Raw genomic sequence first — 21,107 nt, 5'->3', positions numbered from 1 at the left:
GCTTTTAATATTTTTGCTTTGTCTTTAATTTTTGTCAATTTGATTACTATGTGTCTTATTGTGTTCCTCCTTGAGCCTATCCTGCCTGGGACCCTCTGTGCTTTTTGGACTTGGGTGACTGTTTCCTTTCCCATGTTAGGGAATTTTTCAGCTATTATCTCTTCAAATATTTTCTCAGGCCCTTTCTCTCTCTCTTCTCCTTCTGGGACCTTTATAATGTGAATGTTGGTGTTTTTAATTTTGTCCCATAGGTCTCTTAGACTGTCTTCATTTCTTTTCATTCTTTTTTCTTTATTCTGTTCTGCGGCAGTGATTTCCACCATTCTGCCTCCCAGTTCACTTATCTGTTCTTCTGCCTCACTTATTCTGCTATTGACTCCTAGTGTATTTTTCATTTCAGTTATTGTGTTGTTCATCTCTCTTTGTTCTTTAGATCCTCTAGCTCTATGTTAAAGATTCTTTGTACCTTCTTAATCTGTGCCTACATTTGTTTTCTGAGATCTTGGATCATCTTCACTATCATTACTCTGAATTCTTTTTCTGGTAGATTGCCTATCTCCACTTAGTTTTTCTTCTGGGGTTTTATCTTGTTCCTTCATCTGGGACATATTCCTCTGCTGTCTCATTTTGTTTAACTTTTTGTGATTGCGGTTTCTGTTCTGTAGGCTGCAGAATTGTAGTTCTCCTTGCCTCTGCTGTCTGTCCTCTGGTGGATGAGGCTGTCTAAGAGGCTTGTGCAGAGCTCCTGGTGGGAGGGACTGGTTTCTGCTCACTGGTGAGTGGATCTGGGTCTTGTTCCTCTGGTGGACAGGGCCATCCAACACCACTTATTTGAAAGACTACTCTTCCTCCATTAAATTTCCCTTGTACATTTGTCAAAAATCAGTTGTGTTTAGTAGTGTGAGTCTGTCTGAGGTCTCTGTTATGTTCCATTAATCTATCTCTACACCAATACAACAAGTTTAGTTATAGGGTAGAATTCTTCCCACTTTATTCTTCTTTTCAAAATATTTTAGGTATTCCAGTTCATTTACTTTTCCATTTAAATTTTGGAATAATCTTATCTACATCTACAAAAAAATTCTGCTGGAATTTGATTGGAAATGCATTAAACCTGTATGTCAATTTCAGGAGAACTGACATCTTTATTATACTGAGTCTTCTAATCCATGAACACTATATGTCCCTCCATTTATTTAGATCTTTCTTTGATTTCTTTCATACACATTTTATAGTTTTCAGCATACAACTCCTTGTAAATGTTTGGTTAGGTTTACATCTAAGCATTTTCTTTTTGAAAAATGGCAAATGGTATTGTACTTCTAATTTTGGTTTCCACATGCTCATTGATAGTACATAAATGAACAGTTTATTTCTGTTTGTTTATCTGTGACATTGCTAATCGCACTTATTCATTGCAGGATGTTTTTGTCGACTTCTTTTTACATAGATCATTGTATTATCAGAAAATAACAATTTTATTTCTTCTTTCCCAATATATCTGATTTTTATTTCCTTCTCTTTCCTACTGCACTGACTAGAACTTCCAGCAATATGTTGAATAAGAGTAGAGAGTAGACATCCTTACCTTGTGCCTGATCTTAAGAGGAAAGCATTCAATCTTTTACTACTAAGTATAATGTTAGATGTAGGTTTTTTGTAGCTTCTTATTATCACTTGATAAAGAAGAAGTTGAGTAAGCTCCCCTTTATTTCTTTTTTTTTTTTCTGAGAGTTTTTATCATGCATGGGATTTGGATTTTGTCAAATGCTTTTTCTGCATTGATCGATATAATCATGTAATTTTTCTTCTTAGGTGTTAATATGGTGAGTCACACGGGTTGATTTTTAATATTGCATCACTAATAAACCCCACTTGGAATTAGTGTATAATTATTTTTATATATTTCTGAATTCTGTATGCTAACATGCTGTTAAGGATTTTCACACCTATATTTATGAAGGATATTGATCTATAGTTTTCTTTTGCTGTGATGTCTTGTCTAGTGTTGTTATCAGAGTAATACTTCATAAAATGAATTGCTAAGTGTTCCCTCCTCTTCTATTTTCTGGAAGAATTATATGTTAATTCTTCTTTAAAATTTTGGTGGAATCCTCCAGTGGACCCATCTGGGCATAGAGCTTTGCTATTTTGGATTTTTAGGGTTAGGAATTTAATTCCCTTAATAGTTATAGATGGAACTAATTAAATTATTTTTAAGATATCAGGTAAGCTGTGGTAGTTTGTGCTTTTTGAAGAACTGACCCATTTTATATAAGTTGTCAAATTTATATGTTTAGAGTTATTTGTAGTATTCCCTTATTACCTATTTGATGTCTGCAGGGTCTGTAATAATGTCCCTTGTTACATCACTGATATTGGTAATTTCTGTCTTTCTTTCTTTGCCAGTCTTACTAAGTTTGTCAATTTTATCAATCTTTTCAAAGAATCAGAGTTTTTCATAGATTTTCTCTATTATTTCCTGTTTTCAATTTCACTGATTTCTGCTCTTAATTTTGTAACTTCATTCCTTCTTCTTGCTTAGGGTTCATTTTGCTCTTCTTTTTCTAGTTTGTGTGCGTGTGTGTGTGTGTGTGTGTGTGTGTGTGTGTAGAGTTTAGATGAATAATTTTATACTTTTCCTTTTCTCTAATGTATTTAGTGTATAAATTTCCCACTCAGCACTGCTTTAGATACATCCCAGAAAGTTTGATATATGTATTCTTATTTTCATTCCATTCAATATATTTATTAATTTCCCTTGAGACATCTACTCACAGACTATTTAGAAGTGTGTTGTTTGCTTTCCAAGTGCTTGGAGACTTTACAGTTATCCTTCTGTTATTGGTTTCTAGTGTGATCCTTTTGTGGACAGAGAACATACTCTGAATGATTTCAATTCTTATAAACGTATTGAAGTTTGTTTTATATGCAGAATATAGTCTATCCTGGTATATGTTCTGTGGCACTTGAAAAGAAGGTGTTATCTGATATTGGATGGATTGTTCTATAAATGTATGGTAGATCTTGTTGGTTGATTATGTTGTTGAGTTCTTCTATATTCTTACTGATTTTCTGTCTGGTTGTTTGATCAATTGTTGAGGAATAACTATTGAAGTCTTCTACTATAATTGTGGACTTGCCTCTTTCTCCTTTTAGTATAACAGGTTTTGTTTAATGTATTTCAAAGCTCTGGGGTTTTTTGGTGCATGCACATTTAGAATTACTTGGTCTTCCTGATAGATTGACTCATCATGATGTAATATTCCTCTCAACTTCTGGTAATTTTCTTTTCTCTGAAATATAATATTAATGCAACCACTTCTGCTGCTTTTTGGTTGGTATTGGCATGGCGTATTTATTTTCATTCTTTTACTTTCAGTTTATCTTTGTTGCCACATTTAATGTAAGTTCTTGTAGACACATACACTTAGCTTATATTTTTAAATCTACTGTACCAATATCTCTCTTCAATTAGTATATATAGACCAATAGAATTTAAATTTAATATACTTATTAATATGTTAGGGATTAAGTCTGTATTTTTTGTTTTGTAATGCTTTCTCTGATGTTTACTTCTCTAGAGGTTTTTTCTGTGCCTTGAACTTTTAAAAATTCCATTTTGATTAACCTATAGTGTTTTGAGTATATCACTTTTATAATATTTTTAGTGGTTGTCTAGGTATAACATTATCTATGCATAACTTATCACAGTCTACATGTATCAACATTTTATCAATTCAAGTGATACAGAGAAACCTTACCATGCTTCACATTCTTTTGCTCTCACCTATTTATTGCATAATTATCTTAAATATTCTTCTATATACATTAAAAACTACCTCAAGGGCTTCCCTGGTGGCGCAGTGGTTGAGAATCTGCCTGCCAATGCAGGGGACACGGGTTCGAGCACTGGTCTGGGAAGATCCCACATGCCGCGGAGCAACTGGGCCTGTGAGCCACAACTACTGAGCCTGCGCGTCTGGAGCCTGTGCTCCGCAACAAGAGAGGCCACGATAGTGAGAGGCCCGTGCACCGCGATGAAGAGTGGCCCCCGCTTGCCGCAACTAGAGAAAACCCTCGCACAGAAATGAAGACCCAACACCGCCATAAATATATAAATAAAAAAAAAAAAAAAAAAAAAAAAAAACTACCTCAAAACCCCAGAACAACTGCAGCCATATAGCCTGCCATGGCAGGAACCAACATACCAATCAGCAGGCCTGCACCTGCCCTGGGATTGGCTGGCCCTGACCCCATCCACCAAGGGGCAACACAAGTTTTGGGACACCCCAAACCCTACAGCCATCTGTGTCAGGCACTGGCCCAACCTAACAGCAGTCTGCATGACCTGTGGGAACTTTAGACCCTGCACCAAGACCCCAGGACCCAGCTCTGCCCACCTGTGGGCTAGTACTAGCCCCAGGACCTGGCTTCACACACTGGTCAGCAGGCACCAGCCCTGGGATCTCCTGGAACCTGACTCCACTGACCAGTGAGCCAGCACTAGCCTGGGGGCCTCCTGGGGTTCCACAGACACCTGCCTCATGATCCAGCCCCAACCAGTGGCTGGCAGCCCCACACAGGCAGGACCTGGAAACCAACTGGACCAGGGCCAGCTATGCTTACCAGACCACTCATAGTAGTCAGCCTGCCACAAAAGAAGGACCCACACAACCCACATAAAGGACATCCCTAGAGCATATAGCTCAAATGACCAGAGGAGAGTGCACTGCTGGGGTGCATAGAATGTCTCTTACAAAAGGTCACTTCTCCAAAATCGGGAAATATAACCAACATACCAGATAAATAGAAATAACAACAGCAAGTTAGGCAAAATGAGATGACAGAGGAACATATTCCAAATGAAGGAACTAGATAAAATCCCAGAAGAATAACTAAGTGATGTGGAGATAGGGAATCTACCTGATAAAGAGTTGAAGGTAATGATCGTAAAGATGATCAAAGAACTTCAGAGAAGAATGGATGCCCACAGTGAGAAGTTAGAATTTTGTAACAAAGAATTAGAAAATATAAATAACAACCAAAGAAAGATGAAGAATACAATACTGAAATAAAAAATACACTAGAAGGAATAAACAGGAGACTAAATGATACAGAGGAATGAATCAATGAGCTGGAAAACAGAGAAGTGGAAATCACTGAAGATGAACAGAAAAAAGAAAAAAGAAAAAAAATAAATGAGGGCAGTTTAAGAGACCTCTAGGACAACATCAAGTATACTGCCATTTGCATTATAGGAATCCCAGAAGGAGAAGAAAAAGAGAAAGGGACAGGGAACATATATGAAGACATAATAGCTGAAAATGTCCCTAACCTGGGAAATTAATCAGACATCCAAGTCTATAACCAAGATTATAATGATACAAGCTTACCTCAGGAAACAAGGCAATCTCAATTAAACAACCTAACCTTATACCTAAAGGAACTAGAAAAGAAAGAAAAACCCCCAAAAGTTAATAGAAGAAATCATAAAGATCAGAGCAGAAATAAATACAATAGAGACTAAAAATACAATAGAAAAGATCAATGCAACTAAGAGCTGATTCTTTGAAAAGATAAACAAAATTGATAAACCTAGAGCCAGATTCATCAAGAAATAAGAGAGAGGGCCCAAATCAATAAAATCGGAAATGCAAAAGGGGAAGTTACAACTGATAACACAGAAATACAAAGGATCATAAGAGATTACTACAAAGACATATGCCAATAACATAGAAAACCTAGAGAAATGGACAAATTCCTAGAAATACACAATCTCCTAAGACTGAATCAGGAAGAGATAGAAAATATGAAAAGACCAATCACCAGTAATGAAATTGAACCAGTAATAACAAACAAAAACAAACAAACAAACAAACAAAAACTTCCAACAAACAAAAGTCCAGGACCAGATGGCTTCACGGGTGAATTCTAACAAACATTTAGAGAAAAGTTAATGACTATCCTTCTCAAAATATTCCAAAAAATGGCAGAGGAAGGAATGAACTCATTCTATGTGGCCAATGTCACCCTGATACTGAAACCAGGCAAAGATATCACAAAAAAAAAGAAAATTATAGGCCAATATTACTGATGAACATAGATGCAAAAATCCTTAACAAAATATTAGCAAACTAAATACAACAATACATTAAAAGGATCATATACCTGGATCAAATGGGATTTGTCACAGGGATGCAAAGATGGTTCAATATCTGAAAATCAATCAATGTGATACACCACATTAAAAAACTGAAGAAGAAAAACCACCTGATCATCTCAATCGATACAGAAAAAAATTCTGATAAAATTCAACATCCATTTACAATTTTAAAAAACTCTTAATAAAGTATATAGAGAGGGAACACAACTCAACATAATAAAGACCTTATATGAGAAGCCCATAGCTAACATCATACTCAATGGTGAAAAGCTGAAAGCATTTCCTTTAAAATCACTTACTTATTATCTCACAGTTTTGTGGGTCAGAAGGCCAGGCACAGCATGGCTCAGCTGGGTGCTCTGCCTCACTGAAGTACACAGCATGAGCCTAGCTCAAACTGAAATCACAGTGTGTCATCTGGACTGGGTTCTTATCTAGAGACTCTGGGGAAGATTCCACCTTCACGTTTATTCAAGTTGTTAGAAAAATTTAGTTTCTTATGATTTTAGGACCAACCGTTAAACCGTTACCTTAACACATGGCCCCCTTCATCCTCAAGCCAACAATGACACATAGAATTCTACTTGTGATTTGAATCTCTGAATTCATCTTCTACTCTGCTTTTAAGGGCTCATGTGGTTAGATAAGGCACACTTGAATAATACAGGATGATCTCTGTATTTTAAAGTCAGGTGATTAATAACCTTAACTACATCTGCAAATTCCCTTCTGCCACAGAATGTAACAAATTCTCATGAATAACACCAGGGGGAAAAGGTCATGGAGGCTATTTCATACCCAGTAAATTAGAATTTGATATTGTGACTTCTTCCCAGGGAAGAAGGAGGTTGGGAAGAAAAATATTTTGGTTCTAGTTTAATTCATCAACTGCTATTTTTCAATGTCAGTGCTTAAGACTGAATTTCCTTCCTTCCTTAATTCTCACAAAAGTTTTATAGAGTACATATGGATTAATGAGAGAGATATATCCCTCACCTAATAGAAATTATAGACTGATAGGGGAGTCAAACGAACTAATAGGTAATAGCGAAGGCATGACAGGTAATCACAGGGGCAAAGGAGCATGGGAATGAGGTGGAATGCATATATCCTAGTCTCAAAGCGTCAAACTACACTATCTAGAAGAGATGTAATTCAATCCATGAAATAAAGGATGAGTGTTAGTTCTCCCTGTGTTTGTCCCTGTATCTTGTTGTCTTTTCATTTCCTAATTTTCAGTTCAATTGAGAAAGAACTCAAAGAAATGGAAAATCAAGGTGTGGTGGCTGTATTCATCTTCCTAGGACATTCCAACCATCCTGAATTATAAGGATCATTCTTCCTGGTCTTCTTGATCATTTATCTGATAACTCTTCTGGGAAATACTTTCACATTAACAATGGTCAGAGTCAATCCTGCCCTCCATACGCCAATGTATTATTTTCTCAGCACTTTGAGTTTCTTGGACATCTGCTACTCATCTACCACCATTTTGGTCATGCTGGTGAACTTATTCTAGGAGAAGAAAACCAATTTGTATGAGCGCTGTCTTTCCCAGATCTTATTCCTTGTGACCTGTGCTGGTGCTGGTGCTGACGCTGTCTTGTTGGCTGCTGTGACATGACCAATATATAACCATTTGCCACCTTCTTCAATATCTGCTCCTCATGAGTCTGAAGGTCTGTGTATATTTGTTGAGTGGAACTTGACTGTATGGGCTAGAGAATTCTGTGAAACACACAGTGCTGACACTCTCTGTGGACCCAACCAGGTCAGCCACTTTCTCTGTGACATCCCATTGCTCCTGAAGCTCTCCTGCTCAGACACCTCTCTCAATGGGTCTGTGTTCCATATGGCCAGCACCACCACTGGCCTGAGCTCCTGCCTATTTACTGCAGTGTCCTACATGCTCATCATCTCTGACATCCTTAGCATTCCCTCTGCCCAGGGCAGGAGTAAGGCCTTCTCTACCTGTGCATCCCACCTCCCTGTGGTGGTGGTCTTCTTTGGAACAGCCAACTTTAACTATAACAGACCCAGTATAAGCTAAATCCTGGACATCCTGGTCTCTGTGCCATTCTGTCTTGTGACCCCTATGTTTAACCCTGTCATCTACAGCCTGAGAAAAAAGGAGATCAAGGGGGCCCTGAGGAAGTGGATAGAAAAGGTGAATTCTCTAGTAATATCAGTGAATAGATCAATATTTTTCATTCTAGAGAATTTCTTTTTGTCTTTTCTTTTTCTCTTTTTCCAGTTGATCACATTTATTTGTATGATAACTTTTTAATTTATTAAAATATCATTTTAAATAATCCTTTTTAACCATTTTTAAATTGTGTATATTTAAGGTGTACAACATGTTGATTTGATATGCATATACATATCATACCATATGAAATGGTTATTACAGTCAAGCAAATTAACATACCATCCCCTTGAAAAGGGAATCCCCCTACACTGTTGGGAATGAAAATTGGTGCAGCCACTATGGAAAACAGTATGGAGCATCCTCAAAAAAACTAAAAATAGAGTTGCCATCCCAGCAATCCCACTCCTGGGCATATATCCAGACAAAACTATCATTTAAAAAAGATACATGCACCCCTATGTTCACAGCAGCACTATTCACAATAGCCAAGACATGAAAACAACCTAAATGTCCATCAACAGATGAATGAATAAAGCAGATGTGGTACATATATACAATGGAATACTACTCAGCCATAAAAAAGAATGAAATAATGCCATTTGCAGCAACATGGATGAATCTAGAGATTATTATACTAAGTGAAGTCAGTCAGAAAGACAAAGATGGATACCATATGATATCACTTATATGTGGAATCTAAAATATGACACAAATGAACTTATCTATGAAACAAACAGATTCACAGACATACAGAACAGACTTGTGGTTGCCTAGAGGAAGGGGGGAGGGGAGGGATGGATTGGAAGTCTGGGATTAGCAGATGCAAATTATATATAGACTGGCTAAACAACAAGGTCTTACTGTATAGCAGAGGGAACTATATTCAATATCCTGTGATTAACCATAATGGAAAAGAATATGAAAAAGAATGTACACGTATGTATAACTGAACCACTTTGCTGTACAGCAAAAATTAACACCTCACTGTAAATCAACTATATTTCAATAAAATAAATTTAAAAAACATATCATCTCCTCACAGTTACCAAATTTTTGTGATAAGAGCACCTGAAATCTACTCTCTTAGCATACCTCCAGTATTCAATACAGTATTATTATCTATAATCATGATGAAGTACATTAGATCTCCAAACTTATTCATCCAAACTATATAACTACAACTTTGCACTCTTTGACAAACATCTCCCTGTTTTCCCCACCACACTTTCCCCAGCTCCTGGTAACCATCATTCTACTCTCTGCATCTATGAGTTTAACTTTTTTAGATTCCACATATAAGTGAGATGATGCAGTATTTGTCTTTCTGTGCCTGGCTTATTTCATAGCATAATGTCCTCCAGGTTCATCTATGTTGTCACAAATGACACAATTTTCTTCCTTTTTTAAGGCTGACTATATCCATTGTACATATATATCAAATTTTCTTTATCTATTCATCTACTCATGAACACTTAAGTTGATTCCATATTTGGCTATTGTGAATGTTTCAATGAACATGGGATATCTCTTCTAGACTCTTTTCATTTCCTTGGGATATAAACCCAGCAGTGGGATTACTGGACCATATAGTAGTTCTATTTTTAATTTTTTGAGGAACCTCCATACTGTTTTCCATGATGGCTATATCAATTTACATTTCTACCAACAGTGCACAAGTGTTCCCTTTTCTCCACATTCTTGCCAACACTTGTTATCTTTTGTCTTCCTGATAATAGCCATTCTAACAGACATGAGATGGTGTCTCACTTTTATTTTGATGTGCATTTCTCTGATGAATAGTAATGTTTAACATTTTTTCATATACCTGTTGGCCATTTGTATGTCTTCTTTTGAGAAGTGTCTATTCATGTCCTTTGCCTATTTTTTAATCAGGTTTTTCTTCTCAGTATTGTGTTCTATGAGTTCCTTATATATTTTGGATATGAGCTTCTTAATCATATGTATGGTTTCAAAATATTTTCTCTTATTCCATAAATTTCTCTCCACTCTCCGGATTGTTTCCTTTGCTGTGCAGAAGTGTATTTAGCTTAATGCAATCCCATCTGTCTATTTTGCTTTTGTTGCTTGTGCTTCTGGGGTCGTATCTAAAAACCATTGCCCAGACCAATGTCAAGAACCTTTTGCCCTATGTTTTCCTCTAGTAGTTTTAGTTTCAGATTTGACATTTAAGCTTTTAATCATTTTTAGTTGATTTTTGTATACGGAGTGAGATAAGTGTCCAGTTTCATTCTTCTGCATGAGGATAATGTTTTCCCAATACCATTTATTGAAGATACTTTCCTTTCCCCATTTTGTGTTTTGGTACCTTTGCCAAAGATCAAGTGACCATAAATGCATGGATTTATTCCTGGGCTCTCTATTCTGTTCCATTGGTCCATTTGTTTTATTCCATTTATGATCATGCTATTTTGGTTACTATAAATTTGTAGTCTATTTTGAGATCTGGTAGTGTGATGCCCCCAGCTTTGTCCTTTTTGCTCAAGATTGCTTTGGCTATTTGGTGCCTTTTGTGATTACATACAAATTCTATGATTATTTGTTCTATCTCTGTGAAAAATGCCAATGGAATTTTGGTAGGGATTGCAATGAATCTGTAGATCACTTTGCATAGTATAGACATCTTACAATATTAGTTTTCCTAATTCATGAACATAAATATCTTTCTATTTATTTGTGTCTTCAATTTCTTTCATCAATGTTTTATAGTTTTTAGTGTACAGATCTTTCACCTCTTTGGTAAAATTTATTCTAGATATTTTTTGATGCTATTGTAAACAGAATTGTTTTCTTAATTTCTTTTTTCATATAGTTTGCTATTAGCGCATAGAAATGAAACTAATTTTTGTAAGCTGATTTTGTATACTACATCTTTATTAAATTGTTTATTAGTTCTAACAGTTTTTTTGGTGGAGTCTTTAGGGTTTTGTGTATATAATATTATGTCATCTGCAAACAGAGACAATTTTACTTCCTCCTTTCCAATTTGGATGTATTTTATTCCTTTTTCTTGCCTAATTGATCTGTCTAGGACTTCCAGTATTATAGTGAATAGAAGTGATGAGAGTTGGCATCATTGCCTTGTTACTGATCTTAGAAGAAAAGGGTTCAGCTTTTCACTGTTGAGTATGGTGTTAGCTGTGGGCTTGTCAATATATGGCCTTTATTATGTTGAGGTACATTCCTTCCATATCTAATTTGTTAAGACTTTTTATCATGAAAGTGTGCTGAACTTTGTTAAATGCTTTTCCTGCACCAATTGAGATGAACATATAATTTTTATTCTTCATTCTATAATGTGGTATATCACATTTAATGATTTGCATATATTGAACCAGCATTGCACCCCAGGGATGAATCCCACTTGCTCATGGTGTATGATCCTTTTTAGTGTGCTGTTAGTTTGCTAGTTGTTTTTTTTTTTTTTTTAGGGATTTTGTATCTATGTTCAGAGGGATATTGTCTTGTAATTTTCTTGTAGTGTACTTGTTTAGCTCTGGTATCAGTGTAACGCTGGGAATTTGGAAGTACTACCTCCTCTTCAATTTTTTGGAAGAGTTGAGAAGAATTGGTATTAATTCTTCTTTAATTGTTTGGCAGAATTCACCAGTGAAGCCATCCTGACATTTTCCTTGTTGGGAGATTTTTGATTACTGGTTCAATCTCCTTACTTGTTATTGGTCTCCTCAGATTTTCTATTTCTGATTTGGTCTTAACAGATTGTATGCTCTATGAATTTATCCATTTTTTTCTAGGTTGTCCAATTTGTTGGTGTATAAATGTCTATAATAGTATCTTACAATTCTTTGTATTTCTATGGTAACTGTTACAATGTTTCCTCTTTCATTTATAATTTTATTTGTCTTCTCTCCTTTTTTTCTTGTTAGTCTAGCAAAAGGTTTGTCAATTTTGTTTATCTTTCAAAAACCCAACTCCTAGTTTCATTGATCTTTTCTATTTTTATCTAGTCTTTATTTCATTTATTTCTGCTCTGATTGTTGTTATTTTCTTCCTTCTGCTAACATTAGGTTTAGTTTGTTGTTTTTCAAGTTTCTTCTGGTACAAAGTTACATTATTTTTTGAGATTTTTTTTTTTCCTAATGTAGGCATTTATCACTATAAATTTCCCTTAGAACTGCTTTTGCAGCATCCCATAAGTTTTGGTATGCTGTATTTTCTTTTTTTGATCTCAAGACATTTTTATTTCTCTTTTGATTATCTTCTTTGACCCACTGTTTACTTGAAAGTGTGTTAATTTCCACCTATTTATGAATTTTCAAAATTTTCTCCTGTTACTGATTTCTAAACATTATGGTTGGAAAAGATATTTGATATGATTTCAATCTTCTTAAATTTGCTAAGATTTGGTTTGTGACCTATTTTATGATCTATCCTGAAGAATGGTCCGTGTGCACTTAAGAAGAATGTATATTCTACTGCTGTTGGATGGAACATTATGTATATGTCTGTTAGGTCAATTTGGTCTATAGTATTGTTCAAGTTTGCCGTTTTCTTATTGATTTTCTGTTTGGATGATCTATCCATCGCTGAAGGTGACATATTGAAATTCCCTACTATTATTGTATTACTAATTCTCCTTTCAGTTCTGTTAAAATTTGCTTTATATATTTAAGTGCTCTGACGTTGGGGATATATATATTTATAACAGTTATATCATTTTGATGAATTGACCCCTTTAGCATTGTACAGTTGTCTTCTTTGTCTTTCATGACAGTTTTTGAAGTAAAGTCTATTTTGTCTAAGTATAGCCATTCCTGCTCTCTTTTCATTACCACTTGCATGGAATATCTTTTCTCATCCCTTCACACTCAGCCTATGTGTGTTCTGAAGACTAAAGTGAGTCTCTTGTAGACAGTATATTGTTCTAGCTTTTAAAAAAACAATCCATTTAACCACTCTGTGTTTTTTGATTGGAAATTTTAATCCATTTATATTTAAAGAAATTATTGATAAGTGAGGATTTGCTATTTCCATTTTGCAAGTTTTTCTTTACTGTTTTGTAGTTTCTTTCTTTCTCTCTTATTGTCTTTCTTTGTGATTTGATGCTTTTTTGGGTAGAGGTATGCTTTGATTCCTTTCTCCTTATCTTTTATGTGTATACTTCAAGTTTTTTATTTGTGGTTACCATGAGGATTACATAAAACATTTTATAGTTATAACAGTCTATTTTAAGCTGATAACAACTTAACTTTAAATGATAACACTTAACTTTGACCGCATACAACTTTACACTTTAACTTCTCATAATTCCACATTTTATGTTATTGACATCACAATTCAAATATTTTATATATTACATATCCATTAACAAATCATTGTAGCTATAGTTATAATGAATACTTTGTCTTTTTACTTTTATGATAGTTAAAAGTAATTTTTATACCACTATTGCAGTATGAGAGCATTTAGAATTTGACTGAGTTTTATACTTTCATATGTTTTCATGTTGTTAGTTAGCATCCTCTGATTTCAACTTAAAGAACTCCCTTTAGCATTTCTTGTAAGGCAGGTCTAGTAGTGATGAACTTAATTATGGATAATTTCTTGTGTGTAGAAAAAAATGGACGTTCTGGCTGACATTGCTCTCTCAATATAGCATCTCTTTACAACTGTTGTGTTCCATTCTACCAGGGCAAACAATTACAACTGTGCTGAGCATTCGACACATTGTAATCTCATGTTCATTGTGTTCTTTCCAGTGAACTGATTTTCACAACTCCAAAACAAGTACCATATCCATAAGAAGTCACTCATAATTTCCCCCCAAAACCTCCAACCCTAGGCAAGTATTAATCTACTTTCTATCTCTATGGATTTGCCTATTCTGGGATTTAACATAAATGGAAATATACAATATGTGGGCTTTTGTGTCTAGTTTCTTTCCTTTAGCATCATGTTTTCAAGCTTCATCCATGTTGTAGTATGTATCAGTACTTCATGCCTTTTTATGCCAAATAATATTCCACTGTGTGGATACGTCACATTTTATTTATCCAGTTATCAGTCGATAGACATTTGGATTGTATCCACTTTTTGGCCATTATGAATAATGCTGCTATTAACATTGTGTACAAGTTTTTGCAGATTTATATTTTTATTTCTCTTGAGTATGTATCTATGAGTGGAACTGCTGGGTTATATAGTAACTCTATGCATAAAACTTTGAAGAACTGCCAGGCGGTTTTCCAAAACAGCTGCATAATTTTACATTACTACTAACAGTGTTTGAGGGTTCCAATTTCTCCACACCCTCACCAACAATTGTTATTAGTTTTTTTGGTGATAGCCATCCTAGTGGGTAGAGTGGTATCTCATTGATTTTTTTTTTTTTTTGTATTTCACTAATGGCTAATGATTCTAAGGTCTTTCATAAGCACCATTTCTGTACTTCTCCTTAACATACGGAAAAACCCATGTTGCTAATGGGATTTTTTAAACTTTAGAGACTTAACTCTTCACCCTAATGTTTATATTCTAATTTTGGTGGGGTAAAATACTGCAAGATTTTCAAACGTATAGCCTTCTCCCCTTCTATGACCTACAGAGCTGTTTGATGGCTCTGCAATTTTTCCTTTAGAACCCACATCAACAGTGTCATCACCAGGTCATGAGAAATGGCAGAACCAGAAATCAGGGGACATGAAGGCATAAGGATGCTGGTGGGGAAGAAAGGAAGCACCACGTCTAGGTGAGCAGACCTAATTAGGAATGACTTGGTGCCAAGAGAGCAGATATGCTGTTAGTACTGTAGCTTCAGATACATGTCCAGTTGAACATGCAACATGAGGAGTCTAGTTCCAAGATCCAAGGCCATGGCTACCAGAACAAGTGGAGAAAATTCCCTGGTGCTTTGTAGAATCCCAACTAAATGAACCTACATCCATGCATCTCCTTTCTTTTCCTAATGGGAAGGAGGAGAAGGCAGTCTGTCAGGCTTTAGCCACCCACATCCTAACAAAAAATCTAGCACTGAAATTCACCCACAAATGTTCCAAAAGAGATGAGAAGCTGATCTCCTCATTGCATGCTGGGAGAAAATGATTGCCACGACTTTAATGAATCACAAGAGAATCAACTGCACTTCATTTCTACAGTTTCTATTCGGGCTTTTGCCCTTGAGTTGTATTTGCACTCTGAGGAGTCCCAGAATAGCTGCTTAGAGAGAGATTACATGGGTACTCCCAAAAGGTCAGTCCATAGGCACTTATAAATGTCCATTCTAGAAAAATGAGTTCCTAGAGATATCAAAGAAGGATTTTCAACTCTTGCATTAGGAAATGAGCATGCTCAAGGCAGCTCCTAGAACAGAAGGTCCCTCTCATGATGCATGGCAGTCAACAGCCTGTTTCACAAAGAGTGACCTTTCCAGTCCAGGAACTAGAGTGAGAGCACCAAGCCCTGCCACCAAAGCCAGAAATCCAAGGCTTTTGGCAAGAGTCAGTAGTAAGTAGTTTAGTTACCATCACAGTTGAGAAAAATACTGCCAAGTGTCAGGATATATTTACTTCTTAAGAGCATATTATAAAATATTAAACATATTTTCATGGCATTTATGTAATGCATAGGTTTAATATCATTTTTGTGTGTATCAATGTCTATAATAGTAATAATAAAACCAGAGTTAAAATGACCTTAATGATTATCTATTTGAAAGCCTGAGGGAGGCCTGAATACCTTAAGTAAGATAATATGAGGAGAAAGTTTTTCATGGTAAATAATGTATAATGCATAGTATTACTCCTACTCTAATTTTGATAAGCAAGACAGAAAGAAAGCATTATCTCTTAGGCTACATTATAGTGTGACATTAAGGGCACACTTGTTTAAATAAAATGTAATTAAATTTGCATAAAAAGTTTCCATATTTGGAAACTCCCTTTGTTCACTAACTAGGGGGTTCTCATCTTTATGTTGCAACACACTGGTGTTTGGGAAATGTGTTGCAAGCAATTTATTAACTGTAATAAAGCCTTGCAGCTTGTGAGTCATTTTCTTCTCCTATAGTTTCTTTTTAGAAATCTCATAGATTCAGGGTTATTCCTATATAATTTCATTCTCACTCATTTGCCTTTGAGATGATTTATTGATTGGGAAAGAATGAAGCAGAGTTGCTGCTCTCTGGTTGGGAACTGAGCCATTAGCCACCACGTGGTCTCCATTGGAACCACTTCTTATGGGAAAGGAGAACAGTAAGACCACCACAGGCAAAGGGGCCATGGTGCCACATTTATAACCCCATATAATGTTATTTTTCTCTGGTCAGAAAGCTGTTTGCACCAGAACCCCTGGACAGAAACGTCCTCCTGATTGAGCTGAGATGTTTTTTCTCAATCTCTTCTTTCTCTCTGGGCCTGACTACAGTGCTGGATTTTGTATTTTCCCTTTTCCACTGACTTCAACCTGGGTTTTTTGTAAGTGGTCTTTGCACCCCAAGGCTTGGCTCCGCATTCAGCTTCAGTAGGCAGCGGGATCAGATGCCACTGAGAGTATGAGCCTCCATGTTGGTGGGGTCAAGGACCTGAGATTCCCTCTCCTGGAGAGGTCATCAGTGGAGGCCAGCCCTTCTCCACTCTGACAATCACATTAATGAGAAGGAACTCAAATTTTAACAATGGCTCTCTGCTGTCCATGGGATAGACTGGTGGACAGGTGCAGTTTCCTGTTGGATCCCTATAGAGCCACCCTCTTCTCAAACCTAAGACTAAATACACTGGCTAGGAAATGACCATCTATATCACATCTGAGGCAGAGATGTATGTTGAGAAATCCTTGTCTGATAAACACTTCCTGCTCTCATGCTGGGGCTGCCTAGGGGTAGGGATAATGGTAGAAAAGCAAGAGTCAATCACTGAACTCTTTCTGTAAGTATAGTATAAATTCAAGAAATTGGTTTGACTGATATTACCAGTAACTTTTTTTGTTTTTATGGGGGTTTTTTAATGCTGATTTTATTGAATTGTCAGGAAATTTCAAAGGTGTAGATATTCTCCCTATTTGGTTCTCTTTTTTATTTCTTATTCCATGGAAAGTTCTAGCAGTACAATGAACTTTTGATTATAGCCTTCAAAGTCAGATAGATGGGATTAAATTCCAAGCTATGATAATAGTGGCTGTGCAACCTTAAGCATCAGTTCCTCCCTTGCAAACCCCAATAAAATACATAAACTTGTGATAAATACTTGAGATTGTGTGTATAAAGCACCCTACCCAGTGCCTGGTACATCAAAAGTACTCCATAAGTAGTAGCCACTATTATATTTGGGGCTCTTGTTTTTGACAATCATAGGACTTTGGGCAAAACTATGCAGGGATGGAAAGGAAGCTGGGATTATTTGTACTCTGGCTTCTTTTACAGGGTCAATCATATATGCATATTAACAAAGGACTTGAAAGACACACACAAAACTGTTAACAGTGTTGCTGGGCAAATGGTGGTGCAAAGGTGAAGATATTCCATTTTCATTTAATATGTCTTTGACTCAGGGAAATTTTTAGCATGTGCTTTTTTTGAAATTTAAAATCCAATAAAATTTTTAATTTAAAAATATAATGATGGGCTTCCCTGGTGGTGCAGTGGTTAGGAATCCACCTGCCAATGCAGGGGACACAGTTTCGAGCCCTGGTCAGGGAAGATCCCACATGCCACGCAGCAACAAAGGCCGTGCACCACAACTACTGAGCCTGTGTGCCACAACTACTGAACCCCACGTGCCTAGAGCCCGTGTTCCACAACAAGAGAAGCCACCACAATGAGAAGCCTGAGCACTGCAATGAAGGGTAGCCCCCACTCGCCGCAACTAGAGAAAGCCCAGGCAGCACAGCAACGAAGACCCAACGCAGCCAAAAATAATAATAATAAAATAAATAAAAATAAATATATTTAAAAAATAATAAAATAAAAATATAATGAGGTGCCCTCTCTGTACATGTCTTTGTAACTTCCTGTGATTCTATAAGTATTTCAAAATAAAAAGTTTTCTAAAATGTAAAAGGTAAACATTAAGTAAAATATGGGATCTATCTATCTATCTCTGACATAACATTAGGCTAAGGAGGTTTTCAGTCATGTGGAATGCTACCATCCCAAAGGACATTCATAAGCGCTAAATAGGGATTTTCCAGGTAAAAGGTAGGCAAAAACTAAAGAATACATTAAAATATTAAGTCTGACTCACTCATAGGAATATGAAATTTTCAAGGTCTTAGTAATGTCATGTTTTCAGATGTATAATGACATTGGTAGAACAATGGAGTCTGAGAGCTGAAAGGAACTGTGGAAGTAACTCGAATTATCTTCATTTAAGACTTGAATCAATCTTCTTTGCAGGAGATGTAGCAATCTAGCCTCTCCTTGAACATCTCCCGTGATGGGATCTCATTACTCTCTCTAGATGATAAAATGCTTGTTTACCTAGTCTAAATTAAGTTAGTGAAATAAGAAGTTGCAAGGCTAAAAAAGACAAAGAAAGAATAGATATCAGGTCAATTAAGCACAAGGGTAAGAAGATTTCAATTCAACATGTGTTTGACAATGTGGTCGAGTGGACTACCAAGAAATACTTGAAGTAAAGCAGGCAAATAGAGTTGTGAGCCAGGACCACATCATTGATCCATTATTAGGGGAAGGAGTATTACTCAGGGGTCAAAACTGAGGCTCTGAATTCAGATCACCAGGATACCATTTTAAAGGTTTGAGCTTCTGTTTTCTCACTGCAAACAGAGCTAATAACAGTACTTATAATTTCAAATTGCTTTGAGAATTCATGGAGTAGTTCATGAAGAGTGCCTGGCACATAGGACATGTTTAAAGATTAAATGGGAGGCATAGTGATGGTATTTACAGTATGTACAAAAGGAGAGGAAAACTGTGTTCACTTTGAGGTGGCTTTGACTGATAATCACAAATTTGGTAGGAAGGGTTCCAAAGCTGAACAGGTAAGAACAAGGTCATGTTTCCATCATTACCATAGGTTGAGATGAAAGGGAACTTCATCCACCTCACCTGATGGAAATACACGTGATTTACATGCACATAAAATTTGAGAAGCACGTGCCTATTTGATGACTTCTGAATATTTCATCTGGTCCTACATGCCTATATGATAGGGAAGGGTACAAATAGAAATCTGGGGCAAAGCAAAAATACCTTATATTCTGCAGCAATAAATTAACTTTGATACAGACACCTCAGATCTTCTGGACTTTCTTTTAGAAAAATTATCCTGAGTGCTCTTACTAATCATTGTGTGTGTGTGTGTGTGTGTGTGTGTGTGTGTGTGTTTTAAGTAGGTAGACAATTTACTAGGCCATGAAAATGATATTTAAATTTTAAATCATTGCTTTGTATTACTGGAATTAAATATGAATAGATGTTTTCCTTGTGTGCTGTAAAGCTTTTCACAATCACAGCAATTACCCCGGTTTATATTATGTCCATTTTGTTTTCTTGAAGAAAATAAACCCCTAAGGTTAGTCAATAAAACACTTCATGAGTGTTAGCTATTATTATCTAATGGGTGTCTCTATTCATTTCTTTGTTTGGAAAATCTTGGTTAAATTCAGGTATGTAAAAGTGTTGTTTCTTTTCAAAGTACTTCATTGAGCTTTGTTTTATTTTTTGATTGGATGAGTTATTCTGAACTTATATTAATCTTTAAAGAAAACATACTGTTTTACACTAAATTCAACAAAATTTCTTTCAAGCTAGACATTTTTGTATACAGAACCAGCATTAGAAACCTCATGCTCAATTTATTTATACTATAAAATCTATCCCCACTAAATAATGGAGAGAAAGTTCATTACCATAAAGCAGAGGGTTTGAGATTGAGATTGTCTATTTGTGTGCAATAGCATGAATATTCCAAGAGGCAAGGGTTCGGGGTATCACATAAACTCTAGTGTGTAAGTGGGGCTTGTTTATGATGGATTTTGATGTTGATGATGATGATTCACCATTGTTACCCTATACAGTGTGAGCATTGGGATTATGGAAAATGAAATAAATATCACTCTTCACCCCATAGTCCTAGCTTACAAAAAAATTAGACTAGCCAGTCAGTTCTGATTCTACTGCCTTTATATATTTTGCCCCATTTTGTCCTCGGGGATTGACTTCAAATCATTTTGTAAAACATTTAAAATAAGCAGGGTGTACAACTTCAGAAACCATATTTTTAAAAATCACTAAACATTTTAAAATTCACTTTTATAATTTAGCTATACACAGATGATGCATCATTTTCTCTTTGTGGGACCACCTTCCATGAAAGATTTCATTTCTTTCTAAGAATAAACCTAAATATCTACCTACAAAAGAAGTTGTTTATTTACCTTTTCAATATCATGAGTTAAGAGAAAATGCACGTTACTGATTTTTAATGAACTGAAATCCATCTATGCAGTTGATAGAGAAAACAAATAATAGTACACACATATTACATAAGGATCTTCTAAAAGAACATGCAGAGTGTCAGCCCAACTCTAACATTACTTTACTGTGAAGGGATGCCTACAGCTAACATGGAAAGAATGGTGAGTGTCAGTAAACTTTCTTGGATACATCTTCCACCAACCTCCCTGTGAACTTTTGGGGATCACAAGAGTCCCACCTTAGCCTACTTCTCTTCTTACTTTATCTATTCTCTGGTCGATTTCATGTTCAGCTATGGATTCAAAAGCTACCTTCAAGACAATGACTCCCAATCCATTTCCAAACAGGTTTAGCCTGTCTCCTGAGGTTAAATCCTTTAT

General features: G+C 35.9%; 1 protein-coding gene and 1 pseudogene across 2 annotated transcripts in view; one reads left to right on the top strand and one right to left on the bottom strand.

The window, feature by feature from the left end:
- The window catches only part of FMO5 (flavin containing dimethylaniline monoxygenase 5), a 254,114-nt gene that overhangs the window by 215,633 nt on the left and 17,374 nt on the right, over positions 1 to 21,107 (bottom strand). The gene's annotated exons all lie outside the window — the stretch shown is intronic.
- LOC309616827 (olfactory receptor 5J3-like) lies at positions 6,460 to 17,905 on the top strand (annotated as a pseudogene). The gene has a single exon. The product of its transcript is annotated as an olfactory receptor 5J3-like (transcript).

This window comes from Balaenoptera borealis (assembly GCF_965194805.1).
Source record: "Balaenoptera borealis genome assembly, chromosome: 1".
In the NCBI taxonomy this organism is placed as follows: Eukaryota; Metazoa; Chordata; class Mammalia; order Artiodactyla; family Balaenopteridae; genus Balaenoptera; species Balaenoptera borealis.
This window is presented reverse-complemented; position numbering and strand designations above follow the sequence as displayed.